We start from the raw sequence: 16,418 nt of genomic DNA on the forward strand, positions 1-16,418 counted from the left end.
TGTAGGAGATATTGCTTCCTATTGCTTGCTGATTTGTATTATGCTGGTCTGTACTTTCCTCTGCTTAAGGTTATCTGAAGTGTTTGCTTGAACGAAAGGAGATTTAAAATCACAGAGAGGTATTTTTCACAGAAGACTACTGTAGGATTTCCTAAAGATGCTCAGAAACTGAATTTGTTTGCTTCCTGAAGTCTGTTCTCCTTTTCAAGGAAAGATCTGCTGCATTCCCACCTCTACCATGTTATGTTCCTAAAAGCTGCAATATACTAGTCACCAGTTGAAAAATCTGACCTTTAAAGTAGGTAAGTCTTATACCTTAGGAACAAATCACTATGACTGGGATCCTCTTGTCTGAAGACGGTGTCAATTAGACATTGACAGGGCAGGCTACAGGCTCTGCTGCACACTGTAGAAGCACAGGGCAAATGGTAGGGTTCCCACTCTAACCTCCAGGGAATTCTGCTCTCTGTGCACTGCATGATACAGGAGGACATAGAGTTTCTGCTAGGCATAAACTGTTGAGTCTGATTTTCCATTTCTTCAAGCAGAGAAGAATTCAGACTTTTTGTTAGGTGGACTAACACACAATGGGCTAGGACAGACAACACAGACATACCTACACTATCACAGGCATTATCCTGATACTTAACATCACCCCTTTGGCAACCATAGGCTTATATTTTGATTTATAAGCTAATGATCTTTGCCACAGTTTATAACTCTTTCAGTACATGACAACACATGCAGTCCAACTAAAGCCCTTTCTCTAGGGCTATTGGGACAAAGTGAAAAAGAGTGGCCAGAGAAGCACTGAGAAAGACACAACAGCGGCACAAATTCCCATTGCAGAGGGATCATTCTACAAGGCTTTTTTGCTCCACGTGAAAGCTCTTCACTGGGGAAGTCTCCAAGCCAAAGGGGAGAGGCCCAGATGGAGGGAAGAGTAAGAGACCCTGTGAAAAGCCAGCAAAAAAGGTTTCTGAACCTGGATAAATAGAAAACGCTGTTGTTCCTGATGCTACCTGGGTTAGGGAGGTGGCTAACCACTAAGGGTCTGAAAGGCATTCAAGTTACTGTACCGGCAAGTCCAGCATTGTCATCATGACCACTCCAGTGGAAGTCTGCAGTAACTATTCAAGCTACTATGACATCTCAGGTAACTATGCTCACAGCCTGATATTAAGTTTTGCTAAGCTCCCAGTGCTGGCTAGCCCAGAAAGGGGCATGAGGTCCAGGGGACATGGCTCATGAGCAGAGGCTCCAGGCCTCTCCCCATCAGAGAGGGAGCAGAGAAAGGAAAAGCTACAAAGCAACACAAGGGGTGGCAGGGAAGAAAGATGTTACAGGGCTACATGCAATGACTGCCATGGGGACAAGCACATAGTCAGGGCTCATAAGCAACCCTTACGAGGTAACATCAGTCATTTTCACTGGTGGGGGAGGCGAGGAAGAGAACCAGGGGAGTAGCTCAGCTGCAGCAAAGCCACACAAAGTTGGTCTGTTCGGCCGCCTTTGTGGCACTGTTGTATTTATTGAAGGCAGCAGCAGTTTGTTCTGTCCTTTCAGTTACTGTACGGGACCCGATCAGGGTGCAGATGGGACTACAAAGCAGCCCTTGTTGTCAGTAATGTGACTCACATGTCAGGCTCTTATTTGCTGTCAGTGGCTTTATTAAAGTCTACAGTTTCAGACCCTAGACCCTTGCCTATTGTATGCCCTGGCCCCAGAGATTCTCTTAGGGAGCGCTCACAATTACCAACTCTCTCACAAGAGCACACAAACACACTGAGCTGGCAGAGCAACTGTGCACTCAGGGCTGCTGCCCAGGCTAAAGCCAAGCTGGGGCACTTTTTATCTTTGAAGCTAACACATCTACAGAAATGGACAGAACAGAGAGGAGGCCGTGCCTGGCACAGGATCTCTTAATCTAAGATCATCTGGTAATATACACATTTCACTTACATACATTTATTTATATGTTCTGCACTTAGAAATATACTAATACTTGCACTCATGCTCACATATGCATTCATGGCCCCGCTCTCCCTATGTTCACATAGACATTCACATCTGTGCTTCACTCACATGTTTGTGCAATCACACTTGTGCACCAATATCAATACACAGATGGGCTGAACCTTTGCACAATGCACACCACACATAGTCACATAATCTAATCCCCCCACAGGTACTCACAGCCTCAGTGTCACACAGGCAGGTACACTTACTCTCACCACTGCATTCTCACACTCAGAGATTGTAGTATCACACACACAACTCACAGATTGTAGTCTCACCCTGGTGTATACATTCTCACAGACTCAGCATGCACTAGTGTGGCTGCACAGTCACTGCTACATGCAGATGAGAATTTCCACAAAGGCACTCACATCCCTTCACTTTGAGTAGAACAAAATTCCAATTTCAGAAAATCAGCTGAAGTTAAAGGCTTATTTCCCGGGCAAGTGTTCCTGTAAAGATTCAAGCTCTTACCTCCATAAAAATGTAGAGCAACTTCTCCGACTTTACTATACACTAGTGTTGCTAAGCTTAGAATTCTCACTTCCTTCTGACACAAAGTTATCCTTCAACATCATGGTTGTTCCTTACCACTAAAGGGTTCTCTTTCTCTAGAAAGCAGGATACTTGCCACCAGCCCTGCTACAGTGCACAAAGCCTGTCCCCCTGAACCAGCCAGCTATAGAAGAACTCATGAAACAGGCTATGAAGATTACTAAAAACTGTTAGAGTAAGAATGGAACAAAAAAAAAGGATATGAGCAGCCAAGAAAAGATCTTTTATAAATAGAAAACCACAACAAACTAGAAATTTGTAACTAAACCCACATAAGTTTGAGAATGAGAATGCAAATGCTATGATAACAAAGGAGGACTGGCTTGAATATCCTGTGGTACCAGCAAGAGTCCTTGCACAGACTTCTCTATTGGATTGGACACGGCGTCTCACTGTTTCTTTTCAAGAATCACTTCAACAGCAACAAAATAATCATCACAGATACACATACTATGCTCACCAAGTTGGAAAAGTCATGTAAACCCGAGCTTATTCTGACTTCTTTTCAAAAAGAGCTTATACCTATGCATAGCATTAAGAGCAAGCTAACTTCAATAAGAACCAATTCTATGATTCCCTGCATAAGCCCCTATATTATAAAATGAACATGAGATAAATATGTTTTTCTCCAGGTCACAGAGCAGTCCTACTGAGTCCTCTTTGAGTGACTTACGCATAAAACCAATCTCCATTCTACCCAAGCTTCAAATTCACATAACCATGACAAAACTTGTGAGCTCTGATCTGATATGGCAAACCTGACCATCTGTGGGCTTTACGGACCTTGGACACCACACAAGGATGGTGATGTCGGAGCATTGGATTCTTCACACTCCAGCACAAACCACGATAGCCAGCCACTTAAGCAGCTCTGAATGATTCAGTAGGCTTTGGTACTTTTTATTGTCTGCTGTTAAAATTCTGTGTTGTTTGTGTAGTGGTGCATGCTGATACATATAGCTGTCCCAAAGAGGTGAATCTGAATGATGAGGTGATGTCAGAAATGCTTAGGTTTGAACCATAGAATCACAGAATATGCAGAGTTGGAAGGGACCCACAAGGATCATCAAGTCCAACTATTAGCCCTGCACAGGACACCCTTGAGAGTCACACCATGTGCCTGAAAGCATTGTCCAAACACTTCTTGAACTCCATCTGACTGGTGCTGTCACCACTTCCCTGGGGAGCCTGTTCCAGTGCCTGACCACCCTCTGGGTAAAAAAACCTTTTCCTGATATACAGCCTGAATCTCCCCCGATTCATCTTTGTGCTGTTTCCTTGAGTCCTGTCACTGGTCACAAGAGTGCAAAGATCAATACCTGCCCTCCACTTCCCCTCATAAGGATGTTGGAGACTACAATGAGATCTCCCTCAATCTCCTCTTCTCCAGGCTGATTAAACCAAGTGGCCTCAACTGCTCTCATTCATCTTCCCTTACAGAGCCTTCAGCATTCTCATGGCCCTCCTTTGGACACTCATTTTGTGGTGCCCAAAACTGCCCCCAGCACTCGAGGTGAGGCCACCCCAGGGCAGAGCAGAGCAGGACAATCCCCTCCCTTGCCCGGCTGGCCATGCTGTCCCTGATGCCCCCCAGGACAGGCTTGGCTTTCCTGGCTGCCAGGGCACTGCTGGCTCACATTCAACTTGCCATTGACCAGGAACCCCAGGTCCATTTTCAGAGTGCTGTTCTCCAGCCTGTCTTTCCCCAGGGTTGCACTGCCATAGGTGCAGAATCTGGCACTTGCTCTTGTTACACTTCATACGATTGGCAATTGCCCCAGTTAGCGACTATCAAGGTCTCTCTGCAGGGCCTCTCTGCCCTCGAGTGAGCTGATGGTTCCTCCCAATTTAGTGTTGGCAAACTTACTTAGTACTCCTTCAAGTCCTATGTTCAAGCTATAGATGAAGATGCTGAAGAGCACAGGGCCTGAGATGGAGCCCTGTGGAACTCCACTGGTGACAGGTCACCAGCCTAATGTCACCCCATTAACTGTAACTCTGTGCCCAACCTATCACATAAAATGATTTTTCAGCCGTACGCTGGACATTTTGTCCAAAAGGATGCTTAACATTTGTCCATTAACACTGCAATTGTCATTGCTGTTTCAACTTTCATCTCATAAGAGAAATCCCTTTATTGCAAAAGTCACACAGGGTATTTCAAACCAAAATACCCTGTATTTATAACTCTGGAAAGAGATATGAAGAAAACAAGTCCAGAAGAACACACATATTGATTAGTAAGGCCTCTGGATCCACACAGATTTATTTCTGCAATTTATTTTATATGTCCAGGCAATTATTTTGAAATCAAACTAAACACATTAAAAAAAAAAATCTCTTCAGGATTGGAGGCAATAAATATATACCAGGGACCTGATTTCTCAGAAAAAGTCTGCTTCTTAAAGAATCCAAGTCTAAGTTTCTTGTTCCAGAAATAAAACCTGAAATAGGAAATACAGAGAAAACACAACTGTACCAAAATACAAGATGAACAATTTTTGGGTGCCTATTTTTGCTATTTAATATCATGCAGAGTGAACCATACATCATATTATTATAAAACACATGGATACTTTAAGTCATCTAAATAAAGCAAGGCATCTATATAGTTGACTCATATATGTGTACTTATTTGCTTTTGTTCTGACAATACAAAGTCTGGTATTTCTGTTTCTTTCTGGAATTCTGCATACTTCAGAACAGCCCTACTTATCACAGGGAAAGCTGCATGGGAGCGAGTCTGGACTAGTAGGAATGGCTCTGTATGTGTGATGGCATTAAGGAAAGTGCCTGTAAATGAAAAATGTTTGCAACAGGAGACCAAGGCTGGCAATAAGTGCAAAGTATCAATTAAAGTAATGCAGATGTACTGCAAATGCAGTGAAATTGCACTTTTTCAATTGGAGGGTTTCAAAATGCTTTACAAATTATTATTGTTCTGCATTTCTGGCATGTGATGGTAGCTCCAGTGAACTTGATCAGTATCTCCTCAAACGTGGCGTAACAATGATGCTTCCCCTACACTCTATATCCCAGAGGCTATAACCTGATCATGCTGGAAAGCCACTTAAAAACTGTAGTTTATTTAAACGTAGTAGATCCTGAGATGCTACATGTTTACTCCCTTACTGGCATGCTTTTATCCCTAGTTAAATAATTTGATTACATGCTTCTTTGGAAGAGCCTTTTAAGATCACTTCAACCCTACTCAGTTGACTTTCCAAGTAGTTTGGTTGCAATTTCAAGTTCTTGACTATGAAGATTGTATTCAATACAAAATTATAAGAGAAGCTAAAAACAGAGTGTGAAGTCTCTAGATGATCCAAGACATAGCTATAACTACACAGTCCACATAACCACTAGCTTTCATAAGCATCATGTCTCTGACCTGGTAACTTGCTGCACCTTTCTGCTATGCTACTGCACAGCTGACCTTCCCAGCATACCTGTTAGTAGTTGCCCTCCTTCCTACCTCTCCACTGCTTTTTCTTTCTTTAACACAGTAATCAGAAGGTGCTTATATTCCCTCTCAAGGACCTTCACTAGTACCTGTACTCAATATCTCTTTTTTTAGGCAAGGAAAGAGAGCCTTACATCTTACCATCTCTATGCCCACACCCACTGTTAATTGCTGGATCTAATCTGTGTCCTTGTGCCCCTCACAGTTTTTATGAAGGAATAGAGCTCCTTATAAATGTCCCTTGCTTGTTTCATTGGTCTTCATCACAAGCCCATCTGCAAAACCATTTATAATGACATTTTCAAAAAATAACTTTGTCCCATTTGTTTATTATGCTACTGCTACTTCAGACCACCTCCATACATTCCCTAAGCCATCTACAATTCTCATCCCCTGTTGCCTTTTATCTTACAGTTCCTCTCAATCTATAGAGCAAAGACTGCCTTTTCATCTCTGTTTTCAGCAGCTATTCAAGCAAAACACCAAGAGCTTAGGGAATCACCTTAGAAATAAGGATCTTACCATTGGTTTCTGATTCTGTTCTTTTACTTGGTAACCTGTGCCTTTGCTTCCCTCTCTAGTAATTGGTCTGCTTACCTCCACAAGCATTTGTCACACATGCAAAATATTACAAATTAAAGATCAGGTCCCACAGGTCTGATCCAGTTTACACTCAAGCAAAATTCCCACCACAATCAGAGAACACCCTGGTGTGTGATTTAGCCCCAACAATTACACTCAGATTATTACTCTAGAGAATCAGGTTGTTTATTTGGATTCTTATACCTCCACTATCATCACACAGACAAACCAGACTAGCAGACTACAGATGCTGGTGTACTTCAAAGCCCCTTGGGGTAACTATCAGACCATCTCTGGAGGTCAATGAGCAAAACACTAAATGTCATCAGCCAGTTACAATCTCTACTAAAAAGCTCCCTCCATCTTCTAACTCAGGAATTAAAATTTCCAAGACTCAACACTGGCAGCTGACAAAACATCCTCAGCATGGCATTCTATCAACTGCATTAAATTGTGTTTGTGGAAGTGCAGGAACTGCAGGATATTGAAGTCACTGGAAAAATGTAACAGCATTTCCCTTAATTCAGGCACATGGCCCAATCCTGTAGATATTTCGCCTTAAGGGTTTTTATCAACTGACATGGCTTAGAACTGTGCTGGCTCTCTCTTCAACTTTCTATCTACTGGCCCTGCTTGCTAGATAAATAGCTATGCTCATATAGAAAAACCTGCACTAATAAAAACATAGACAGCCAGAAATCTGCTGCCAACAAGCAAAATATCCTATATTTCACTGCTCTGCCATAGGAGAGTCATATCTCACTGAACAAATATTCATTCCTAAACACTGTGCTAATGCATAAAAGAGTCTCCAACATATCTTGGAAAATTTATAGAAAAACAAGGCAGTCCAAGCTTCAGATTCTCTGGGCTTTGTTTTGCCTCTCTTCTTGCCTCACCGTACACTTGAGACCATTTGAAGAGAAGATAGTTTCCGATTTTTCCATGTGCTTTTGTTCTTTAACTCTTCCCTCTCTACTAATAGATCAAGTAGATCAGTGCTTTGGCCTGGGTTGTTGTTTGGTTGGTTGGTTTTGGGTTTTTTTTTTGTTTGTTTGTTTTTTTGTTGTTGTCATTGGGGGAGTTTTGCTGCTATTGTTTTGTTGGGGTTTTTTAATTATTATTTGTTTGTTTTGTTGGTTTGGGGATTTTTTTAGCCAAGTTGAAGCAGAAGCACTGACTTCTCTGGTGTCAATTATAATGATTTGACCATGTCACAATCTTCTGCCTCAGACTGCTAGAGTTCTAAAGCATGGAACCACCTTCTGGTTGTTCTGCATTCATATGTTGTCTGGCATAGGAATGCCTTCATAGGTAATATGTAACCTTGGCATTCCAGCAATACAAATATATACTAGCAAGTGAGGCTTGCAGCAGTAAATGTGTGGGTTCCCTGATTTAAGTCAGCAAAATCAGAACTAAGTTATTTGTCTACAAGTCATGCTTGGACTTAAAGCTCTCTGGGACTGTATTTTGTGACTGTCAGGCCCTTCAGCACAAGCACATCCCACAGTATAAATGAAGACTTGGAAAAAATTCAACTTGTGGATTGTCAAGAATCAAGAGGCTATCTCTATGAAACAAAGAAAGAAGATATACCCTTATACAATTTTTATAGTCTGGGGCAAGCAAAAACTTTTTCTCTAGAATAATCATGTTGCAAGGCATTTCAGAAAATTCCTTTTCTGATCTACAACAAATGGGGGATTCTTCCCTCCTTGCTCACAAAAACATTTGTGTAGTGCTACTGCAAACGCTAAAGCAAGTTCCATCTTCTAGGCCAATAGAAGCTACATTTCTTAAGAAGAGTCTCACAGTATTTACTGACTACGCAGTCATATGTTTGCATTTGCTCTCATAATTCAGATGGTTTGTGCTTTGAGATCCTTCAGAATGAGAGGCATGACTGGTAATATAATTATTATATGACAGCATTTTTGGAAAGATACTGACTCAAACATTGCTTGTTTTGGCTTCACTATCTGGAAAGCATGAGCAAAGAAAGCAAGTAAAACTTTTCTTAAAAAGCAAGTGTCACTATTCTATCACTTTCAAAACTCAAGCTGCTGGCTGTGTAGAGCTTTTCTAGGTGTCATTATAATAAATTAAAAAGTATGAACAGGATTGCCGGGTATCTAAAAGAAAAGAAGGACTATTACACTGCCAGGAGTGGAAAAGAACACATACTGCTTACCTGTACCTGCCTCAGCTCCTGACTGGGGCCCTACAGACTTCAGTCTCTCACTTGAACATGGCAGTTAGGGACAGCAGTGTAACACAGCTTCTTTGGAATACAACCTCAGCTCACCTCAGCCTCTGTATGCAGCTGACATTTATATACTTTGGGTAACATTAAGAAGGTTGATTCTAGCTTCATTAGCTATGTGCATAGTAAATAGGATAAAGACCGATCTTGAACACTTTAAAAGTAACATCAAAAATCACTGGGAAATAATTAAAAATTTTGTTTTCATTATTCAGGTTTTCTAGTTGGAGTTAAAGATGAAAATAAAGTTCTCTTCCAGTCCCAAACATAATTCCACTAAGAAACACGTTTCACATCAACAAACGCTAATAGAAAATGTTCCCCACTGCTCACATGAAACTGTTATGCAGATGAAACATGTTTCCTGCCAGTATCAATGAGTTACCTGCAGTTAAAACAGCAGCTAATCAGCTTTATTCACCATTAACGTGAAATTAACATGATGCTAAGTCCACAAAATGTTGGCTCAAAGCAGCCATGGTGGTAAGTTGGCCACACCAAGTGAGAGGTCCTTGCCATGTTCCTTAAGCTCTGTATAAGTGCAAGTCTTTAAGACTGCTTTGTTACACTAAGACATCACTCTTGGAAGATGCTTATTCACAGTATCAGGTAGGAAAATAATTATCTGTAGTTTTCACTTGCTCTCCAACTTAAAATGAGTATTACTTTATTTTACCTTCAAGTAACACCAGCTGCTCACAGGGTTGCCCTACCCAGTACATGCTGGTGACCAAGAGCCTCTCTCACTCAATTCTGACTGCCTACTTGAAAACAAAGTGAAAGTCACTCCACTCCCCAAAAGTTAACAAATAAATTAATATCCAGTTCAGTTTCGTAATTCAGCACTGTGATCCAAAATTAATGTACATCAGGTGGCATTTCTCCAAGAAAGATGATATTTAACCACATATATTCACCTAAAAGGCATCCTCTGTAAAATCTAACTCCAGTACCTTACTATGGCCATTCATGTCACAAATGTAATTAGCAGCACTGGACCAGGTCAGGATCTAAAAAGCCAATACCACTATATCCAATACTGAATTAAAAATAGGGAGACTTGCAGCTGTTCCTCCAAGCACCATGACTCCCCCCAAGTTCTCCAGCTGTTATTCCCTTGTGCTAGTTCACCCTCTGGCCAGAACAAAGCATATAGAAGAGAGGCACAGGATATAGCAAACACCACTTATTGTTTATAGACCATTCTTGATTTTTACTCAGCAGTGCTCTATGCACATTTTGTTATGAAAGCACAAGCAGCATTCAATACTTTCTGTTGCAAAGAAGCGTACGTACCAGACCAGAACTATCAGCTAGCATAAATCAGCCTCAGCTCCCCCTAAATACATAGAAATTGAATTATTTATTCACCAGTCAAGGTGTGAAATCACTTATTTTTGGAAAACAGGATTTTCAGTTCTCTATAGCCAAATCACTGAATACACAGATTATCCCTATCAGAGCACTCTAGTGTCAGTGGACTCAAATGTCTTATTCCTGATTTTGAAGAAAGAAAAAAAAGTTTGGTCTGTGGTAAAGACTGATGATTTATTGTTAGGAATAAAATTAAAGAGATATAGACAGATAACTGGATATTTGCTGAATTCTGCAAAGTCAAATAAGGCTAGAACAAGTAGATTCAAGTGTGGTGACGATGAGAGTAGAGTGTATAATGCTGGTAGGTTGGGATTTGAGTTATGCTTAGGGACAGCAGGATCTGTAAAAAGCAAATTTGCTACTGACCACTGTCAGACCTGTAGAGAAAAGCCAAGGTCTGATACCACTAGAGGAAAATGCCAAATTCTGGGTTTCTAAGCTGTCATCAAAAATAGCATTAGAGTTGGGGATAGAGTCTGGAACAAGAAAGATTAGAGGGGCAAATTAATTGTCAAAATCTTTAAGACTCACAAAACTGGACAAAAGTTAATGTTGTTATACTCAAATATTAATTCTTTATTTTTCACTGATAGCAAGTATCTGGGCAGAGGTCAAATCAGGGTTAGGATTACAATTAGGCTCTAGCTTAGCATTCCAGAAATGAGGCTCTGCTAAATAATTTTTGTTGCTCAATTCTGCCAAACCTGCTCAGGGATAAGTAGATTAAAATGTATCATTTTTAATTGTCAGACAGAATGGGGTTACTGAGCCATGATCAACGCTGGAACCGGAATGGCATCATTGCTTGAGGTAAGATAAGTGGTAAAATCAGTATCAGCATATTTAAACATCTTCTGATTAACTTTTGGACATAGCTGGATTTCTAGACCATCACTCGTGCCAGGAATAAAGTGAGGACTAAAACTAAGATTTAGTGCAGATTTACTGATGAATTCTGTCCAGCCTGCAAAAGGATTGCAGCCTGCCTCAGTGGATTTGAATTTTTCATAGTTCATGTTCACAGATCAACAGGTTCTTTAGCCATAAATGATACTGCAAGTAGTTCACATTCAGGGCTTGGGCCAGGAGGCTCCGCAGCATCATATCTCCATTGTAGAACTCTCCCAGGTCCTCAGTGGTAAGATAAGAGGCTGATAGCCCCAAGCACGTTTAATTTCTCAGCAGCACCGAGTCCTTGCGTTGCAATGACCAGTAAGGTCAGGGCTTGGCTTTGTTGCAGGATTCACAATGGGAGGATTTGGTGCTTATTTGTCTGCTCATTGAAGAAAAGTTAGGAGTAGCTGTGAGAATGTTATGCTGAGCTACAAGGGAGCCATGGATACCTTAGCTCTGGACAGCACTAGGGTTAGAGACAGCATTAGGGTTCGGATCTGGAATTGAAGGCCATGCAGAGACAAGTTTATTGCAACACTTTCCTAGATTTATAGATAAAAAAGAAGAGCCAGTATGAGTAAATTCATACACCTCATCCCTAAATTTCAGATGCAATTGAATTCCCACGCTATCATAAAATCATTTAGGTTGGAAAAGACCTTTAAAATCAGCAAGTCCTTCCTACTGCATGAGTGTTTGGGAAAGATCAATAGAGGACTTTGGACAGACAGCTGTGCAAAACAAGCCTTGTGACAGGAGCATCAGTGGTCTACTGCTTCAGTATGTTTAATACAAGAAAGTGAGAGTTTATGTCATAAGATTTGACTATTTAAGCTTGATTTCCAAGCTATGAGTGCTATGAAAACCACTACAGTACGTTTCATGTGGACTACTGTTTGGGGTAATGCACTGCTCAGCAGTGCACATGAAAATATTAACTTCTGCCCTGTCTGTTTTAACAATTTGACACTGAAATACAGAAATCTGCCTTAAAAGCATAAACAAAACAAAAACCTGCCTTTTCCTGGTCCCCATGCTAATCATTTTGTTGTATGTACTAAAATTTCTGCCATTTTCTTTGGAGATTCATTTCTGTTTACCCATTTCACCTCCACCTTCATAATCACTTCACAAAGCCGTTGCTCTTTACAAAACAAGCATATGTTTGTGCCTCTGTATTCTCTTCTTCAGTGTACAGTTGTTGCATTTGACACTTTGTGAAGGTCTTGTGAAGGTTTCATGGACTTAACTCTGATGAGGACTAAGGGACAGATGTATGCAGGGATCTGTAACAGTCTGGTTCACCGCCAGTGTAGACCTTGTGTTGTTGAAACATAGAACTCATTTTCATCTTGCACCCTAAGCTTTGTTGATTTTCAGGTTAGGCTTTTCTTCCTGAGCAATCTGGAAGTGATGCAGTATGTTATGGGATCGCAAGTTAGTGCAGGTTTAGGGTTTGGGCCGAGCACAGGCGCTCCTCCGGCTGAGCTGCGCTAAGAACATCGTACCTGGCTGTGAGTGGGAAACCCCGGATGGGCAGTGGGCTGCCTGCCTCCGAGCGGGCAGCGTGCCCAACGGCGGCACTCCGCGGCTGCATCCATCCGTCCTTCCTTCTGTCCGTCCGTCCGTCCCTGCAGCCGGGATATCCCAGGCCGCTGCCGGGATCCCGCCGCGCCGCCGCCTCAAAGCGCGGCCTGCGGCGCCCCCTGGTGCCCGCGCGCGGCGCTGCCCGGCCCCGGCCCCGCCCGCCGAGCCGGGGGCGACGCTGGCCCGGCAGGAGCCGGGCTCGGAGCGGGCCGCGGGGCCCCCGGTGCCTGCACCTCCGCCCCCCTCCCTGCTAAAATAGCAGGTTTGTATGCAAACCCCAGCTGGCCCCATTTCACCAGATGCACCTTCATTTCTATTCCTTTTCATTCTCCACAGAACATGTTATAATCTTTGATCATCATTTGTTTAAATTGTATAAGTAATCTGCCCGGTTTTAATAGGATTTTTCTATGAATCGGCAACAAACCATGAAATGTGATATTTTCACCATGACCGACCCAGGAAATTAGTCAACTTTGTCCTTGATTTACATGGGACCTGGCCAACTCCTCACGCATCGCAGCAGCAGCCGCTCGCTGCCTGCTCCCCCTACATTTCATATTGCAATTCTTTTCTCTCTTTCCTTCCTCTTTATAAGCAGGGTTATATATACACCAGAGATTGCCATCCATAAGTAGGGCCTGAATTTAGCAATGCCTCCATAGCTGCCTAAGTAGTCCAGGTTAACAAGCAAGACCCTACAAAATAGAGACTGGAAAAAAGCACCAGAGACTTATTATTATTAAATGCAATGCATGTGGGAGATCTTGTTTTCAGCTTCTCAGTCTGATTCTTTAGAGAGCAATAACAACATTTCTTCAAGTTTTCTATAGTAGAAATAAGAGCGAGCTTCCTCAAAAGAAAGCTGAGATTCTCAGTTACAGTAATTCAGCCTATGAGCTGGGGCTTACAGGAAAAAATAATTGCTGTAGTACTCAAAATAAAATAGGCAGACTTGGAAGCGTTGAGATATTCAAGGGGAAAATACACAAATAGCTGTTTGAGCCAATCTTTCCATCCATGCATTTCACTTTATTTTAAATAATGCGCAATTTCTATTCTAGCCTATATGAAAATCACTTTGATTTCATTTAACTTCAGGTTTTTGACTTGTTTTTTCATCCCATTGTTTGACAGTGTGTACACATGCAAGCTTTTGCCAGAAAGTGAAGTTGCAAGGTAGTAATTTGTTACTAATTATAATACCAAAATTATTTGGTATTATATTACCAAATAATACCAAAATGCAAAAACACCCAGCATGATTCTTGCATGGGTAACAAGTTCCTCAGCTTGGGCACACAAGTTCCATCCTCCCCATGAAGACAGATTTTCAGTTCCTGTTCAGTTCTGCTCTGCTGGAGACTATGGCTGTATAGAGAAAGGTGATGCTCCAAATGCTCAAGCCTCATGAGCTACTTTCCAGAGATTGTGAAGACACTGGAAGACAGTGGACAAACATAGCACAGCCTGCAAGAGCCTGCTGCTAGCTATTTAAATAGGTGAGAGAAAGAAGAAAGCAGTCCTTCACCTGCATCCCCACGTACCCACAGGACAGACAGCACAGCTCTATGGAGAAAACCTGGGGACACACTGCTCCTTAGGTTCAGGGGTGCTCAATCTCTGCAATCCCACCCCAACAGGCATCCAGCGTGAACAGGCAAATACTAAGAATGTCAGCAGCTGCAACAGGTAAATGTTACCACCTTGCAGAACATACCCCAGTTAAATTCAGTTTTATCCTGTCTCCCCATACAGGCACAGTCTTTGAATGCACACAGCATTTGTTCTGGATTCCCCAGTGCGGTGTCTCTAAGCCATTATGGCAGCTATATCTGTGGCCTGGTAAGTGGCTCATGCAGCACTGAGGGAGTCAAGTTTCTGGGCCACACTTCATTCCTAAGCCACCTTCTGATATCAAATCATCCATTTTCCCCCACTGTCTATTCCAGGTTAAAATCTCTTGCAGACAGAAGCGGTCTCTCACTGCATGCACGTTTGTTACACAGCAGGGTAAGGACTGGCCATCAGCTGGCTCTTGCAATGCTTCTCTTGTCTCTGAGCTTTTCTGGTATCACCCAAGGAAGCCACCATATTCCTCATCATCACGCTAAACCAGGAGAGCTGCTGCCCCTTCCCTTGCTTAGCCTCAGCTCTTCAGGGCAGCTAGATTTTCTGTCCTGGAGGCATTTACACCCAACTTTCCAATCCAGGCCTCCCTGCCCCCACATTCCATGCACTCCCCAGTATGTTGTCCCTCTCAACTCCCCAGCCTGTGAGCAGCCCCTAAGGTTAGGTTTTATATTTCTTACCCACTGGCCCCTCCACTCCCACCAAGTCAAACTTCAACCAAACAAAAAAGAAAACAGAGGGAGAGAAAGGAAGAAAGAAAGGCCCCAAGAGGCTCCCGGTCGTTCCAATCAGGTCACTGTTTCCATACCAATTAGGACAGATGCAAAGCACATTATTAAAAATAGGTCTGCAGACCCATCTATGTTGATTATTGTCCTCCATTTCCGTCCCCAGCCAACTCCGTTAATTAATAAAGAAACTGCCAGAGAAGGAGGGGGGGAACGGGTGGCAGGGATTCCCCTGACTGGAGCCTCCTGTTCAGAGAGTTCAAGAGAGAAATTGGACACTTGAGCCTCTCTGCCATTTTCCATTGTGTGTGTTTTTCCTAATGAACTGTTTAGTGATGCAGGGCTGGAAGTCAGCTTTACCCCACCCCCACTAACTACCATCCATCATTAAGTGACCCAGTAAGAGGTATTTAGTACTTAACCCTCTCTAGAAGAAGTCAGATTGTTGTGTGGCTGGTTTTTCCATCTCCAACCATCCCTTCACTTCACATCACTTTGTCTGCCTCTGAAAACATCTCTGCATTTTTTTGGAGAGGATTGCTCTTCCTTAGAGGAGCCCTAGAAAGAGACAGCAGCAGTCACCCCATAGCCAGCCTTTGTACAGAAGAGGAAGCACTCATGTAGTGGAAAACCAGGGATGAGATCCTGGCTTTGTTGACATTGTCGAGGCCAGGATTTCACTCCCACAACTGTAAAACCATCTGCCTCTGAGAAAGCAAAGAATTTGATGGAGAGATGGCCCTGTAATCTGTGCAAGGGATATTGCTGATCAATATAAACATTGGTGATTTGCAAGAGGAGAAAGAATGCAGTCAGTAAAAGTCAAGGAGGGCTGTGAGAAACATAAGTGATAGATAATACTTGCAACAGAGTGCACGCTTGTCTCCTTCCAATTCTGCTAGCCCTGCAGGACTCTTCTCCAGCCAAAACTAATTTATCTTCATAACCCTTCCTCAAAAAGCAGGACAATGTTATTAGTGCCATTTTGACAGTGGGGAAACTGAGTCAAGGACAAACTAACCTGACCAAATCATTAAATGAGTCAGACAGAGCTAAAAATGGAACTGTGCAGTCCAAGGTTTCTCAGCTAGTGCACCTTTGCTTTAAAGCAGAAGTTAGGGGGAGGCAGAGAGGTTAAATGAACCATTATCATAATTAGACTTGATGAAAGCAAATCTGGGGTTTGGCCCAAGATGGCAGATCACGTTTACCTTAAATGAATGTATGTCAGTGCACCTCCTAAAGTTTCTCTATTAAAATGCCCTCGTGAGCTCTGAACCTGTGAGGTAGAAGTCCCAGATATAATTTAGAGTGC

At 42.4% G+C, this 16,418-nt stretch overlaps 1 long non-coding RNA gene across 1 annotated transcript; it reads left to right on the plus strand.

Moving 5' to 3' along the window:
* The first annotated feature begins 1,235 nt into the window (after nucleotides 1-1,235).
* On the plus strand, nucleotides 1,236-1,689 carry LOC128791666 (uncharacterized). Its single transcript, XR_008432112.1, has 2 exons — nucleotides 1,236-1,411; nucleotides 1,567-1,689. It is a non-coding gene; the product is annotated as an uncharacterized LOC128791666 (long non-coding RNA).
* Nucleotides 1,690-16,418: the final 14,729 nt, after the last annotated feature.

Source organism: Vidua chalybeata, chromosome 8, assembly GCF_026979565.1.
Source record: "Vidua chalybeata isolate OUT-0048 chromosome 8, bVidCha1 merged haplotype, whole genome shotgun sequence".
NCBI classification, from domain to species: domain Eukaryota; kingdom Metazoa; phylum Chordata; class Aves; order Passeriformes; family Viduidae; genus Vidua; species Vidua chalybeata.